Source organism: Hyaena hyaena, unplaced genomic scaffold, assembly GCF_003009895.1.
Source record: "Hyaena hyaena isolate Hyena2069 unplaced genomic scaffold, ASM300989v1 scaffold_969, whole genome shotgun sequence".
NCBI lineage: Eukaryota > Metazoa > Chordata > Mammalia > Carnivora > Hyaenidae > Hyaena > Hyaena hyaena.
The window spans coordinates 131117-148161 of NW_024081599.1; the positions used below are offsets into that span (position 1 = coordinate 131117).

The following is a 17045-nucleotide window of genomic DNA, read 5'->3' on the forward strand; positions in this document are numbered from 1 at the left end:
TACAAAGGACAAAAATGAGTCCCAGCGAGGTACTGATTATTTGGGTAGAGTGTAAAGGTAATGAGGGCATGCATAGAAATAAAACTGAAGTTACTATTCAAATTCATGGTGGAGAATAGAATTTGGAAAGGATTTTCTTCATGGTTTCTTTGGAGTTGGATCAGTGCATCAAGAAGAACAAGACAAATTGGAATGTGTGAGGAGTGAGGACAAGATTTGACTTAGACCCAGAGAAGGATTTCCAATAGGAAGAGATATAAACTTTGGAAGTTTGGTGTCTCCTGCCTGGAATTTGTTTAATGTAGCAAAGCTGTTTATCTGTCTAGACAGAATCAAAGCAAGCGAGCTTTGAATTATAGTCCTGCATTGAAGTGGAGACCTTCAGCCCTGCCATTAGCCACCATCATCCTTGGCATTATCAAACATGCATTAAAGGTCCTTACCAGTTAAATACAGAGGCACTTTTCCCATTGGACACTGTTTGTGAAGGTCAGTAGTTTAGACAGAAGACAACGGGGCAATTTCCTAATAATTCATGGGAGAAACTTCACCTAGTTCCAACCTGTAGAGGCTGCTTTAAGGCAGCAGGCTTGAGCAATGGAAACCTGAGCAAGGCATAAGGGCCCATGACAACCACTTGCTGAGTACAAACAGGCTCCTTAAGAGACACACCTCGAAATAGCCATAGGCCCTAACTGACCGATGACAACCAGGCACAGTTCCTAAAATTAACAAAAAAAGGAAAATTCCATACATCCCCATACTCCTTCACTCCATCTTTTAACTATAGCCGCTCTTCACCGCCTCGGGATAGACAGTCTCTCCTTTGCTGTTCTGTCCACCATTCCCTTACAGTGTATTCAATAAACTTCTCTCTCTTTTGTTCTGCCTTGGGTGAATTCTATCACTGGCCCATGCCACTGCCCCCCACCCAGCTGGGACGCTCCACATTTGGTGCCCCCCCCCATGCAAGTGGAGCACTCCACACAATCTTTCTCACTTTCTTTTCTATGTTCAAAATCAGACTCAAAACTTACCTGGTCCAGGAAATGTGTACCCACCTGATTCAGTTCATTATTGTGTTGAGCAACTTATATTCTTTTTTTATTTTTTTATTCCAGGGTGCTATTTTATTATTTATTTATTTATTTATTTATTCTCAAGTTAGTTAACGTACAATGTTGTCTTGGCTTCAGGAGTAGAATCCAGTGATTCATCACACACATATAACACCCATTGCTCATCCCAACAAGTGCCCTCCTTAATGCCCATCACCCATTTATCCCTCCTCTACCCCCCTCCATCAACCCTCAATTTGTTCTCTGTATGTAAGAGTCTCTTATGGTTTGCCTCCCTCTCTGTTTTTATCTTATTTTTCCTTCCCTTCCCCTATGTTCATCTGTTGTTTCTCAAATTCCACATAGTGAGTAAAATCATATGATATCTGTCTTTCTCTGACTGACTTAGTTTGGTTAGCATAATACTCTCCAGTTCTATCCACGTTGTTGAAAAAGGCAAGATTTCATTCTTTTTTATTGCCAAGCAACTTCTATTCTTAACTTACCTCACTGAGGTAATCTTTCAATAAGAAAGATTTCTCAGTGTTTTTATATGAATAAAAGGAAGTAAGACATGCTAGCTGTTTAGCACAGTGCCTGATAGAAGTTATTTAAAAATGATTAGTTTCTTCTCTGGGATGAGTCTCTGATAGACCAACTTAATAAAAATTTGAAAGAGGTTACATTTTTCCATAGGTATCTTCCCATCTTTTCTTTTAGAATCCACTCTAATTCTGGGCTGTCTTAGTCTTTATTTCTTCCCTTCTCCTCTGCCTTTCTTTTTATTCTGGAATAACTATGATAAATTTTCATTAATGTGGAAATTAACTGATTTGTTAAGGACAAAGTGGAGAATGAATCAGACACCAATATTCAGTACTCTAATTTGCCTTTAGTTACAAAATTTTTAGAATTGCTTTCCCTTAGACATTCACAGCAGAAGTGTTTGTTTCTCATGACTGTTACACCTCTAGATGATTAAATAACATTTTTTATCTGTAAATAATTAATTCTATAGCCCTGACCAAGGCTAAGTGTCTCTGTAGATCAACATTTGGTCAATCCAGACCAGCTTAAATTAACCCAGGTTAGTGAAGTGGAAATGCTAGAACTGGAAATTTTAACACCTGAAATGAAAAATTCAATGAATGGGCTTCACAACTGATTGCAGACTTTATAGAAAAGAAATTGATAACTCAAAGACAAATAGAAATTATCATTCAAATTCAATAGAACTGAACAACAGGACAAAAACGAAATAAGGATGAACAGAGCCTCAGTGAGACTCAGTTTTGTGAGACAATATCAAGAAGTTTATATATCTTTGTAGTCAGAGGAAGAGAAAGTAGGGGTGTGGGGGAGAAGGGAGGAAATGGGCAGAAAAAATATTTGAGGAAATAATGGACCCCAAATTCCCCAAATTTGGTGAAAACATCAGTTCACATATATAAGAAACTCAGCAAACATTAAGTAGGATACATACAAAGAAAACCACACCCGGAACATTGTAGTCAAACTAATGATCACCAAATAAAGAGAAAATCTCCAATGAAACTAAAGATAAAAGGCATATTTCATACAAAAATAAAAATAATATGAAACAATGGCTGAGTTCTAATGGAGACTATAAAACAATGAAATTACATACTAGAGTTCCAATAGAAAAATATCAGTCAATCCCAAAGTTTACATCCAGTGAAAATCTTCCTCAAAAATGAATATAAAATACATTTGCAACTAAATAAGAGCTGAAAAAAATTAATCACTATTAGCCAATCAAAGACTACTTTTTTTAATACTTTTTTTTGAGGTGGGGGGAGACGGAGAAAGGAGACAGAGGATGCAAAGCATGGGCTCTGTACTGACATCTGGACTGATGTGGGGCTGAAGTAAGGAACCGTGAGATCATGACCTAAGCTGGTCAGACACTTAACAGACTGAGACACCCAGGGGCCCCTTAAAGACTGCTTTTATTTCTTTTTTTTAATGTTTTATTTATTTCTGAGAAAGAGACAGGCAGCGTGAGCAGGGGAGGGTCAGAGAGAGAGGGAGACACAGAATCGGAAGCAGGCTCCAGGCTCTGAGCTAGCTGTCAGCACAGAGCCCGATGTGGGGCTCAAACCCACGAACCGTGAGATCATGACCTGAGCCGAAGTAGGACACTTAACTGACTGAGCCACCCAGGTGCCCCTACTTTTATTTCTTAATTTAAAAAAGAAACTACCTGTTTAAAGCAAAAATAACATTGTATTATTGGTTTATATATATATATGTTTATATATATAAAACATATGATAACATTAGCATAAAAGGTGAGGGAGGGAATATATTGGATTATTCTATTGCAATGTTCTTAACTTTACCTGAAGTGTTATAATATTAATTCAGTGTAGATTGTGATAATTGAAGGATGAATAATGTGATTTCTAGAATACCACTTAAAAAAACAAAGAGAGCTGCAAATAATAGTAGAGAAATAGATAAGATAGAATGCCAGTTTTTGTTTATTAATTCAAGAGAAGGGAACAAAGGAGGAACAGAGAAACAAAAACAAATGAGAGAAATATAAAATGAACTACAAGATGGATTTACCTGTTCATCTCGGATAGAAAAGAAATGCTCCATTTTGTGAACATCCTAATCATTCTCACAGAATTTGTTCATATACCTTGCACCATAGTTATTTGTATACAATTTGTTCCCTCTTACTAGACCACAAGCTCTTTGAGAATGAGAACCATGGCCAAATGGAAGAAGAGAATAAAAACTATGCAGACCTTCAAGTTCACTAAAGATTCCGTTGAAGTGTCTTCCATGTGACTAACTTGCTTCCATGTGAATTAAACAAAAACCCAAATGAGTAGCAAAGGGTAAGTTTGAGCTATCTTTACATACACACTTGTCATATTTCAAATGAACTTTTTGCCCCACTGGCCAATTGACTTAATGATTTCTACATGGTGCCAACTGATCAAAAGTTCACAAAAACTACCTCCAAACAAGATGGTAAAGAAGCTTCTTGTTGATTAAGGCCAATTCCAACTAACTGGTTGTGTGGCCACATCACACTCAACAGTGAAGAACATCACAATTGCCTCTTGTCAGCCATGCGTACAGACGGGAGAAGTAACAGCACACCTGGTATGTAGCATGATCCTGACTTAGTGTCATAACGCTAATGTTTGCTGTGACTACAGTCCCTGGATTTTCCAGAACTGTTGCATAAATACACTCTAATTTATCAGATAATGTGTTCAAGTTTAAGGTTTAGAGAATATGATCATCATATTTATCACAATATTATTCACGAGAATTGACATGGAGTTTCCTAAGACGCTCTTTAAAAGCTCATCAATTCTTATTGTTCCCATAGTCACCCTGCAAAAGATGAGATAAACTGGCTAATTTTGGTCCAAGAGTAAATGAACTCACTTTGTTATTACTAGTGTTCTTTTGAGGGCTCCCCAGAGTAGTAGTTTGCAAATAAACACCTTTGGATAAAGTGTTTTTATATGTGAACCTTGATGATCTAGGTATAGGTGTGCTGAATGCGCCTTCAACATTTGCTAGTGGACATTCCTTTTTAGACCCTTAATTTTCACATCGTATTTGAAAAGACGAAGTGTATTTGCCATTAACTACATGACCTTTTTTTTGAAATGAATTGATTTTCCGTAAAACTTACTAAAGGAAAAGCTAACCCTAAAGTCATAACCACATGTTTTACAGTATGAGAAAGCAGAATACTAAAAAACAAACCCAGGAAACAAGCATTTATTCAAATACTCTTTAACTTGGTGTCTAGTCCCATTACATATTTTTAAATTATTCCACAGAAGCAGCCAGTAACTTTATTATCGTTCATCAGTAGACTTCTGGTCAGAAAAGTGTCAAGGAGTCATTTGGCTAACATTTCATAAGCAAAATTTACAGCAAATATCTTTCCTTGAAATTTAATTTTCTCTTGAGGGGGAGTCTATTCATGGACATTTTTTTTTTTACAAATAGTTTATTGTCAAATTAGTTTCCACATAACACCCAGTGCTCATCCCCAAAAGTGCCCTCCTCCATGCCCATCCCCCCTCCCTCCCACATCCATCAGTCCTCAGTTTTTGTCAGCATTCAAGAGTCTCTCATGGTTTGCCTCTCTCCCTTTCCCCCACCATTTCCCCCCTTCTTCTCCCCCTTGTTCCTCGGTTAAGTTCCTCCTAATCCTCCTATATGTGCAAACATATGATATTTGTCCTTCTCTGCCTGACTTATTTCGCTCAGCATAACACCCTCAAGGTCCATCCATGTTGCTACACATGGCCAGATTTCATTGTTTCTCATTGCCATGTAGTATTCCATGGTATAGATAAACCACATCTTTTTAATTATTCATGGACATTTTCAAATGATATTTAAAATCTTACAAACAAATGTGTCAGTGTTAAAATCTGAAATCATCCAAATCACTTTACCCATAAAGTATAAAATAGATGGATACCCATATGAAAAACAACTCATTTTCACCAAAAGAAGAGAGATTATTGAATGCAGCATGGATTTTAACTTTGTTTTTTCTTTTAACACCACAGATCTCATACTTTCTGAATTTGGAGTCAATAGCACATTTTATAACTTATTTGTGTTTTTTATATATAACAAATGTACTGAGATATAATTCACATACTATATAATTCACCCATATAAAGGGTAAATTTTTTTGTTTCAATATATTCAGAATTGTACAATCATTATTATAATTAATTTTAGAATATTTTCATGATCCTAAGGAGAAACTCTACCTCAATCCCCTCAGACCTAGGTAACCAATAATCTCATTTCTGTTTCTAAAGATTTTTCTTGGCCTGACCATTTCAGATAAATGGAATCATAAAATTTTGTGGTCCCTTATGACTAGTTTTTTTCACTCAGTGTAATATTTTCCAGATTCATCCATGTTGTAGTATGTATCAGTACTTTATTGTATTTTATCATTGAATAATATTCTCTTGTGTAGATATACCACATTTTATGTATTCATTCATCAGTTGATGGATATTTGTGTTGTTTCCACTGTTAGGCCATTACCTAAATAATACAATTTTGAACATCCATGTATAAGGTTTTTTATGGACATAAATTTTCATTTATCTTAGGTATATAGCTAGGATTAGAATTGCTGGGTCCTATGGTAGCCCTGTATTTAACCTTTTAAGGAATTGCCAGACTCTTTTGGCTGCATTCCCACGGGCAGTGTATAAGGATTTCAATTTCTCCACATCCTTGTTGACACACTATTATTTGTCTTTTTTATTATATAGATCCTAATGGGATGATGCAATACCTGTATAGAAATTACTTTTTGTTCCCTGTTTCTTAGACACTTAGCAACATAAAATTAGTTTTATACTTCTCTTATTTCCAATAAGGCATAGCCTAGATGACACATATAGTAAGTGACCAATGAATTCTTGTTTAAAATTGGATTAACAATGATTTAATGTTTGTTAAAACATCTAAGGATCCAACACACTTTCTGGGAACTGATTTAAGAACGAGTAGCCAACAATAGGAACCATGGTTAACTGAAAGACAGCTAGAGAGGGATATGTTTCTTACAATCCATAATGAACTTTCAACTTCTGGTAATGGCTGACAGAATAATTTTGACCAATTGCTCCCACAGAGAATGATCAGAACGCCTAGACAAGCTTTTTTCACTTGATCTTAGCCAAAAGGCCAAGAAGCGATTGGACAAGCTGTTTTCAAACAACAACAATGACAACAACAACAACAACAAAAACAAAAAACAAACACACTTCCTTGTAGGTATTGAAGAACTAACAAGGCAGTGAAGATCATTAGGACCAAGATTGAGGAAAGGAAGGAAAAGAATAAGGGTGGAATAATAGAGATGAACCTGCCAGTTTCTTTTGTCCTAAAGGTATATATACCAACTATGGGAGAGATGAGTAAAAACTTGACCAGAGTTTTTGATACCCTTATCTGGATGGGGACAAAAATTGGATAACAAGGCTAATCAAAGAGTGGGGTGGCAGCAAAGGGGGCCCTAGTAAATACCCTGAAGTCTAAACCATACGAATTTAGAGATTAAGATTTAATCTGGTTTTATAATATCTCCATTCATGATACCATATCAAATGAACTTGTATTGCTAGTAGTTCTAGAAACTCCCAGATAAATGTAAACCCACTTAAGAAAATTCAAAAGCCCTAAGAGACCTCCATAGGTTTTAAAAAAAGAATCTAAGCACAACATAATAAATTGATGAAAAGGAAAGAGAATATCTTAAAAAAGAGCAAGAACATGTGAGATTATCTTTAAAAAAGCAATAATTCAACTGAAAGCTGGCTTCGTAACATAATAGATGGCATCCAAAGCACATTGGAATGATTTACAGAGTTCTGAAAAAAAATATTGCCAATCTAAAAATCTTCACCCAGCAAAATATCCTTCAAGGAGAATGCATTCATTTCTATATTGCTATAAATTGTCACAAATTTGATGGCTTAAAATGACACCATTTATTTTATGGTTTCTATAGGTCAAAAATCTGGGTGTAGCTTAACTACTAGAACATTAAATGGAATAGTAGTGATGATGTTAAAATCAATCCAAGAGAAGGCAAGAAAGGGAGAAAAGAAACAGGTATGACAAATAAAAAATGAATACTAACATAGGATATATAAACTCAAATATATTGGTACTCACATTAAATATAAATGCCACAAAGAAAAAATTATTTTCAGACTGGGTTTTAAAAATAAAACAAAACAACTATAGCCTGCTTAAAGTGAGGAGATCTCGGGGTGCCTGGGTGGCTTAGTCGGGTAAGCGTCCGACTTTGGCTCAGGTCATGATCTCAAGCTCATGGGTTCAAGCCCTGAAATGGGCTCTGTGCTGTCAGCCAGCTTAGAGCCTGAAGCTTGCTTCAGATTCTGTGTCTTCCTCTTTCTCTATCCCTCCCCTGCTCATACTGTCTCTCTCTCTCTCAGAAATAAATAAAGGCATTAAAAAAATTTTTTTTAAGTAAGGAGGTCTTAATTATAAACATATAGAAAAGTTAAAAGATGGACAAAATCATAATGTACAAATACTTACGTAGCTAAATTGATATTAGACAAAATGATTTTAAGCAAAGAGTATTGTTAGAGATAAAAAGGGATACTTCATAATGAAACAATTTACCATGAAGATATAGCAGTATGAACATACTAATATATCATCATATCTGATGAAACAAAAATAGACCCTCAAAAGAAAATAACGTATCTATAGAAAGGGAGCAATTGATATACCTCTCCCGGTTACTGATAGAACAAACATAAAAATTAGTAAAGTTAAAGAATATTTGAACAATCCAACTAATACACGAGAATTAATTCACACATAAAAAACATGGCGGTTAATAACAGAAAAGCAAGTGGACAGTTACTATTTATAAAAATTGACCTTTTGCTGGGTCATAAAAGCAAGTCTCAACAAGCTTTTAAATGATACAGAGAACACCGCCCAAAGAAATTGATCTGGAGATCCATAATAAGCAACGACTAGAAAATCCTCACAGATTTGAAAACTATGTAATTCATTTTTAAATAACCCAATGATTAAATATAAGGCAGTCAGGAATAGATTGAATTAAAAGAACATGAAAATATGTTATTTCAAAATCTGTGGGATTCACGAAAAGGATGCTTAGAGTGAACTTTTTTTAATGTTTTACTTATGTTTGAGAGAGAGAGAGAGAGAGACAGAGTGAGCAGGTGAGGGTTGGAGAGAGAAGGAGATACAGAATCTGAAGCAGGCTCCAGGCTCTGAGCTAGCTGTCAGCACAGAGCCCAATGCGAGGCTCGAACCCACAAACTGTGAGATCATGACCTGAGCCGAAGTCAGACACTTAACCAACTGCGCCACCCAGGCACCCTAAGTGTGAACTTTTTATCCTTGGATGCAAGTATGAGAAAAAGGAAAACAGCCTGAAAATTAATGATCTAAGCATTCTTCTCTACAAGCGAAAAAAAAGCAACTTATTCCTAAAGAAAACAGAAGGAATGAAATCATAATGAGCATAGAAAATTATGAAATAGAGAAAAACAAAATTCAACTGAAAAGATTTACAAAGCCAAAGTTGTTTCTCTGAAAAAATAATTTGAAAATTAATTTCCACTCTCCAGTTGACATTATAGCATTTAAAAGACTTGTTATGTTTCAAAATAACTCTTTTTACTTTTCTTAAAAATATTTTCTATTCTTCTTAAATGTAATTTTTATTTTGCTTCCAGTTCCTTTTGAATCATAGCTAATGGGTATATTAGTACTGTGACACTAGGTTTTAAAATTAATATTATAGTTATTGCACCCCTGAGAACAATATTTTCAAATTATTTGGAGTGTTCTATGACATAGTTAATTTGCTGGATTTTGTTTGGTTTTACATGTATACTAGACCAATTTTTATATTTTTCCCATGTGTCTGTTATGGTAAGACTGATAAGAAAAAATAGGAGAGAAAGCACAAAGAGATAATAAAAGGAATAAAAAATGGATAAACTAAACAGACAATAAAGATAGGGTTCTATGAAATTTTGAACACTTTTATGCCAATGGATTTGAACATTTACATGGAATTGATAATGTCAAAATCAACGCAACTTTCCAAATATGACAAAAGAATAAAAAGTATGAGTAAATCTATAATTACTTAATCTAAAATATAAAACTTTTCCATAAAATATTCTGGGCCCAGTAGACTTCAGCAGTGAATATTATCAAATAGTTGAAAAGAAGTAACACCGATCTCACACAAATTCACTCATACAGCATTTTAAAAAGTGGAACTATTTCCTAACTCATTCTGTGGAGCAACATAACCCTAATACTTACTAAAAGGACCTCATGAGAAAGAAAAGTTTCAAGACAATTGCACTAATCAACACAGGGAAAAAATTCTGGGCAACACATTAACAAAGTCCAAAAATATATAGAAAGGATGATCCATCCTGAACAAGATGGATCATCTTGTTCAACATTTAGCTGAGAATGTAAAGTTCTTTTAAATTCAAAGATCAAGCAACATAATTCAGCACAGTAACAGAATAAAGGAGAAAAATCTTAAGAACATCTAAACAAGAGAAGATAAAAGCACTTGACAAACTTCAGCATTTATTCCTGATTAAAAAATAATAAAACAAAACCAACAGGGGTGCCTGGTGGCTCAGTCAGTTAAGCTTCCGACTCTTGATTTTGGTTCAGGTCATGATCTCACTGTTAGTGAGTTCCAGCCCCGTGTTAGGCTCTGTCTGTACTGACAGCTCAGGGCCTGGAGCCTGCTTCAGATACTGTGTCTTCCTCTTTCTGTGGTCCTCCCCTGCTTGCACTCTATATCTTCTGTCTCTCAAAAATAAATAAACATTAAAAAAATAAATAAAAACAAAAAATACCTCTTTGGTACTGCTACACTGGAAAATATTTTGGTAGTTTCTTATAAAACTAAATATAAAGGCACCATATGACCCAGCGATTGCACTCATGGCCATTTATCCCAGAGATATGAAAACTTAGGTTTGCACAAAAATCTATACATAAATGTTCATAGCAGTTTTACTTATGGTAATCAAAAACAGAAACAATCCAGATCTCCTTCAACGTGTGAATGTCAAACAAAATGTGATGTATCTGGACTATGGAATACTACTCAGCAATAAAAAGAAATGAACTACCATATTTATATATGAAACAACTTGGATGAATCTCCAAGGAATTACTCTGAATGAAAAAAGCCAGTCCCCAAAGGGTACATACTGTATGACTTATTTGATTTATACAAAAAATTTTTAATGCTTATTTATTTTATTTTTGAAAGGGAGAGAGTGTGAGCAGGGGAGAGGCAGAGAGAGAGGGAGACAGAAAATCCCAAGCAGGCTCCAAACAGTGCAAAGCCTGATGCAGGGCTCAAACACACAAATCATGATCTGAAACAAAAATCAAGAGTTGGAAGCTTAACCAATTGAGCCAACCAGGTACCCCTGATTTACATAAAAATTTTAAAACTAACAATTTTAGAAATAGGGAACAGATTAGTGCTTACTAGAAGTTAGTGACAGTAAGCAGATGGAGAATGGAAGTGAAAAAATTTTGCGCATAAAAGGGGACAAGAAGCAATCTTCGTGGTGATGCTGCTGTTCCGTATTTTGAGTATAGTGGTAGATACAGGAACTACATATGAGATAAAATTATATAGAACTAAATACACTTAAGTACAAGTAAAACTGGGGAAATGTGAATAAGATGGGTAACTGAAGTGTCAACTGACTGGAATATTATGATATAGCTCTGCAAGATGTTACCATTGAAAGGAACTCGGTAAACGGTATATAATCTCTCTGTGTTATTTTCTACAACTGCAGGCTAATCTACAAATTACCGCAAAATTAAAAGTGTCATTAAGAAATAACTCGTAACAAACTAGTAATAGATGAGAATTTCCAAAACTAATCAAAAGTAGTTCTAAAAAACATATAACAAACATCATATTCCTTGGGGAAATATTGAACTTTTCTTTAATATCAAGAACAAAACAAATACCTGCTCTCCTCACTTTTATGCATCACTGTATTAGAGATTTTAGCTTTGGAATAAAGCAAACAAAAAATAAAAGTTATAAGGACAGGAAGAGAAAACTGGCAATTCACAGATCATGTGGTTGTATATGTAAATTCCAAAAGGATATACAGATAAATTTTAATTTTAGTAAATGTTTTATTAGCAAAGATACTGGAAAAGTCCATATATGAAAACTATATATAGTATACAAAAATAAATTATATACATTAGCAAAAAATAGAAAAAGTTTAAAATGTTTACAATAAAATAAGATTAAACACTTTAGAATAAATCTAACAAAAATTGTGCAAGTCCTCTACATAGAGCACTACAAGCATTATTAAGAAAAATTAAGGTAGATCAAATAATGAAATGTGCTATAATTGGATTTTTCAAAACCAGTATTTTGAAGACATCAACTTCTCAAATTGATCTATGGAGCAAATGCAATACCAATCAAAATCCTGGTAAGTTTTTGTTACTGTTGTTGAGATTGACAAGGCAGTTATATCACTTATATTGAAATATAAAGAGGTAAGGAGAGCCAAATCACTGTTTAAAGACCACCATGGGAAACTTTACCCTACTGGGAATTGGTTAGGGGAATTATTAAATGCTTGTTAAAATCTTTTTTATTTATTTTTTTTAAATGTTTTATTTATTTCTAGGAGAGAGAGAGACAGCGTGAGCAGGGGAGGGTCAGAGAGAGAGGGAGTGACAGACTCTGAAACAGTCTCCAGGTTCTGAGCTGGCAGTCAGCACAGAGCCCGACGTGGGGCTCGAACCCACGAACCGCGAGATCATGACCTGAGCGAAAATCGGACGCTTAACCGACTAAGCCATCCGGGCGCCCCTTAAAATCTTTTTTAATATTTTATTTATTTTTGAGAGAGAGAGAGAGAGAGAGAGCACAAGCAGGGGAGGGACAGAGAGAGAGTGGGAGACAGAGAACCAAAAGCAGGCTCCAAGCTCTGAGATGTCAGAGCAGCTGCGTGTTCAAACTGTGAGATCATGACCTGAGCCAAAGTCGGTCACCCAACCAACTGAGCCACCCTGAAAATAGCCTTTAAATCTCAGAAGAAATACAAACACACACACACACACATACACACACCCACCACATATATAGGTTACCAATTATGCTTAAGCTAGGAAAAGCCGTGCAGTTTCTGTTCAAGAAAAGGGAATTTAAGAAGAAATTTATTTATTTATTTATACCAGCAGCTTCTCTGGGTGAAGCTCTAATAACTGAATCCTCTGGTGAGTAAGGCCTAGAAATATCAAATAAACTTGCAACTACAGCTCCCCCCAAAAAATTAGGAAGTCTTGGGTAGAAGATCAAGAAGATAACATACCTTAAAGACTTTTGAGAATATTTTTTGTTTGTTTATTTTTGAGAGAGAGACAGAGTGTAAGCAGGGAAGGGCAGAGAGAGAGGGAGACACAGAATCCGAAGCAGGTTCCAGCCTCTGAGCTGATAGCAGGGCTCGAACTCACAAACTACGAGATCATGACCTGAGCCAAAGTCAGTCACCTAAATGAGTCAGTCACCCATGTGAGCCACTCAGGCAACCCTTAAATTATTCTTAAAATATTAAAAAGCTATCCAAGGTAAAGGAGTGCAGTACTGACACAAAAATGAACAAAAAGACAACTGGAACATAATAAAAAATTCAGAAATAGGTAAAGCTTAAATGGATACACAATTATGACAAAAGTAGTGCTGTGGAAAAGTAGGTAAAAGATGATCTTTTCAATAAATAGTGCTGGGTCAATGCATTAATCTCCTGTAGCTATCATAACAATCACAAACTTATCTTAAAACAACACAAATTTATTTTCTCATGGCTCTTTATGTCAGATGTCCAACACAGGTCACAATGAGATAAAGTATTGACAAGGCTATGTTATTCTCTGGAGATTCTAAAGGAAAATCCATTCCCTTTCCATGCCCTGTTTCTAGAAGCCACCTGTGTTTCCCAATCATTGCTCCACATTGATTCGTGGCCCGTTTCCTCCATCTTCAAAGCCAGCCATGTTGCATTTCTCTGATAATTCTTCGCTAGTTACATCTCTTTCTGACCACAGCCTGGAAAGGTTCTCTTGTTTTAGGGACTCATTTGATTAAATAGGGCCCACTGATAAAACCCAAGGTAATCTCCCCATCTCAAACTCACATCTGCAAAATCCCCTTTGACATGGAAATTTCCATGATTGGGACACAGATGTCTTTGCGAGGCCATCACTCTGCCTACACCAGTCAACTAGGGGCATCCCTATGTAAAAAATAAGAAACTTCTTTTACCTCTTACCATGCATAAAATTAATTCCAGATGGGCTGTAACTAAAAATAAATAAATTTTTGGAGGAAAATATAGAACATCTTTATGATATTAGGGTAGTAAAGGATTTCATAACTAGGACACAAAAAAACATTTAATATAAGATTGAGAAATTGGTGTCCATTAAAATTAAGGACTTCTTTTCATTAAAAGACCCTATTTTAAAAGAAGTGAAATGCATGCGACAGAGTAGGAGAAAATATGGGGAACCACACACCATCAGTGAAGGGTTGTATCAATGTTTGGGCTCTCCTGAAAGCAGAGCCTGAGAAGAGGACCAGGATATAAGAGCTTGTATGACACTTTATGAAGTACAAGTTAACAACAATATCCCCCTTAAAAAGGTCTTAAATGTTAATAGATTACGTCTATTAAGTGCTTTCTGCGTGCTAAACTCTGGTCTAAGCATTTTGTGTATATTAACTCAGCTAAGGCTTAAAACATACCCAAGAAGTAGGTTCCTTTATAGATCCCATTGAGGAGGAAGCTGAGTTACAGAGTAGTTCATGTCCTAAAGCTACTAAATATTGTTTGTGAGAGTGAGGATTTTTGTCTCTTGTTTACTGCCACATTCCCAATGTCTACAAAAGTGTCTCTTAATTGACTCAAGTGGCAAAGACAGGATTCAAACTCACAATGTCTCTGGTAAAGACTGCATTATTAACCATGGCATGATACAACTCATGATGTTTCTCATTAATTTAAAATCCCCTATTCAGGTCCAGCCTATGAGAATTATAATAAAAGTACAGGAAAATGAAAATTAATTTAAAAATTTCATCCATTAATCTTGATGTCTTAGAGAAAAGGCAGATGAGAGAAATGAAAGACATAAAGAATGCTGTTAGAACACTTCTCTTCCCCACTTGGTTTAAGATTGTGTTCCTGCCATTGCTAGTCACCATGTTAGTCCTTACCAATGAACTTCACGAATTATAGAAACTTACCTTCATAACCCTTGTCTCAACATCCCAGCCTAATCCTTCATGACCCTCTCTCAGCTGAAAGACATGTTGGTGTTGGCTGTTGGTTCAGCAGTTGTGCTATAGCCACTAAGTCATAGTTAGCTGACATCAAAACCAAGTACACGTTCCTCTAAGAAACAGACAGCTGGAGCTTTGACACTAAATACTGAGCATTTTCCTCCATAGTCCAGGAGCCCTAGCAGTTCAGGAATGTTGATCGAGAAATGCATTGTTCAGACTACAGATCACTGTTTAGAATTTATTATTGCTGTTTGATGGTGGGGTGTTGGTGTTGGTGATAGTGTGTGTGTGCGTGTGTACATGTGCATGCATGTGAAACCTATGTGGAAAAGTTCATTCAATAGTGTGCTCTCATTTTAAGAAAAGTGATTACAGTACAATTTCATATAATAAAGACATTAAACCAAACTCCACACCTGAAAAACAAACAACCCAGTGAAGAAATGGGCAGAAGATATGAACAGACACTTCTCCAAAGAGGACATCCAGATGGCCAACAGACACATGAAACGATGCTCAGCATCCCTCCTCATCAGGGAAATACAAATCAAAACCACACTGAGATACCACCTCACGCCAGTCAGAGTGGCTAAAATGAGCAAATCAGAGAACTCTAGATGCTGACAAGGATGTGGAGAAACAGGCACCCTCCTACACTGTTGGTGGGAATGTAAACTGGTGCAGCCCCTCTGGAGAACAGTGTGGAGGTTTCTCAAAAAATTAACAATAGAACTTCCTTATGACCCAGCAATAGTACTGCTAGGAATTTACCCAAGGGATATAGGAGTGCTGATGCATAGAAGCACATGTACCCCAATGTTAATAGCAGCACTCTCAACAATAGCCAAAACATGGAAAGAGCCTAAGTGTCCATCAACGGACGAATGGATCAAGAAGATGTGGTTTATCTATACCATGGAATACTACATGGCAATGAGAAAGAATGAAATCTGGCCATGTGTAGCAACATGGATGGACCTTGAGGGTGTTATGCTGAGTGAAATAAGTCAGGCAGAAAAGGACAAATAAAATATGTTTGAACGTATAGGAGGATTAGGAGGAACTTAACGGTGGACTGTGGGGGAGAAGAAGGGGGGAAACAGTGGGGGAGGGGGAGAGAGACAAACCATGAGAGACTCTTGAATGCTGAGAACAAACTGAGGACTCATGGGTGTGGGGGGGAGATGGGCATGGAGGAGGGCACTTGTGGGGATGAGCACTGGGTGTTGTATGGAAACCAACTTGACAAACTATTTGTAAAAAAAAAAAAAAGACATTAAAGTCTTTTCTGAGAGATCACAATTTTGAGGACAAATAAATATGATGAAAAATATGCAACAGAAGTGTCATGTTAGTAAACTATTAAAGAAAATAATTCTCTTAAATACAGGTTCTTCTGTCATCACTTTAATTATTCACACAGTAGAGTACTTGACATTTGATTTAATCAAAATGTGTGAAATTATACTCTTATTATATCTAAGTACTTTAGAAACCAATGCTACCAAAAACTTCGTGGATTCTTTAGACAATTCCATCATTATTTAGTAGTCCTATACATTTACATGTTTTTCATCTTTGTTATGATGCTCAGAACTTCATATATGAAATCTTTTCTAACTTCTTGAGGTGTACTTGTAAGAAACTTTTATTCGTAATCAACTACCTTGGGTACCTTGTTGAAAATAAACTGACCATAGCAGTATAGACTTATTTCTAAACTCTCTGTTCTGTTCTCTTGATCTGTATGTCCATCTTCACACCATTTTAATTACGTTAGCTTTAAAGTAGGTCTTGAAATCGGATTGTTTTCCTCTGCAAAACTATTTTGACTATGCTAGTGTAAAGGAACTAGCATATAAATGTTTTTATTTGTTTGTTTTTTTGTTTATTACCTTTAACCCCTTCTTCCATTTCTCCCATCCTCCACCCCCTACCTTCGGCAACCACCACTCTGTTCTCTTTATCTATGGGTTTGATTTATTTTTTAAGGTTCCATGTATAAGAGAGATCCTATGCTATTTGTCTTTCTCTGACATTTTTCACTT

General features: G+C 35.8%; 1 protein-coding gene across 1 annotated transcript in view; it reads left to right on the plus strand.

The window, feature by feature from the left end:
- LOC120223195 (soma ferritin-like) overlaps window positions 1-17045 on the plus strand; it is a 45718-nt gene that overhangs the window by 9286 nt on the left and 19387 nt on the right. The gene's annotated exons all lie outside the window — the stretch shown is intronic.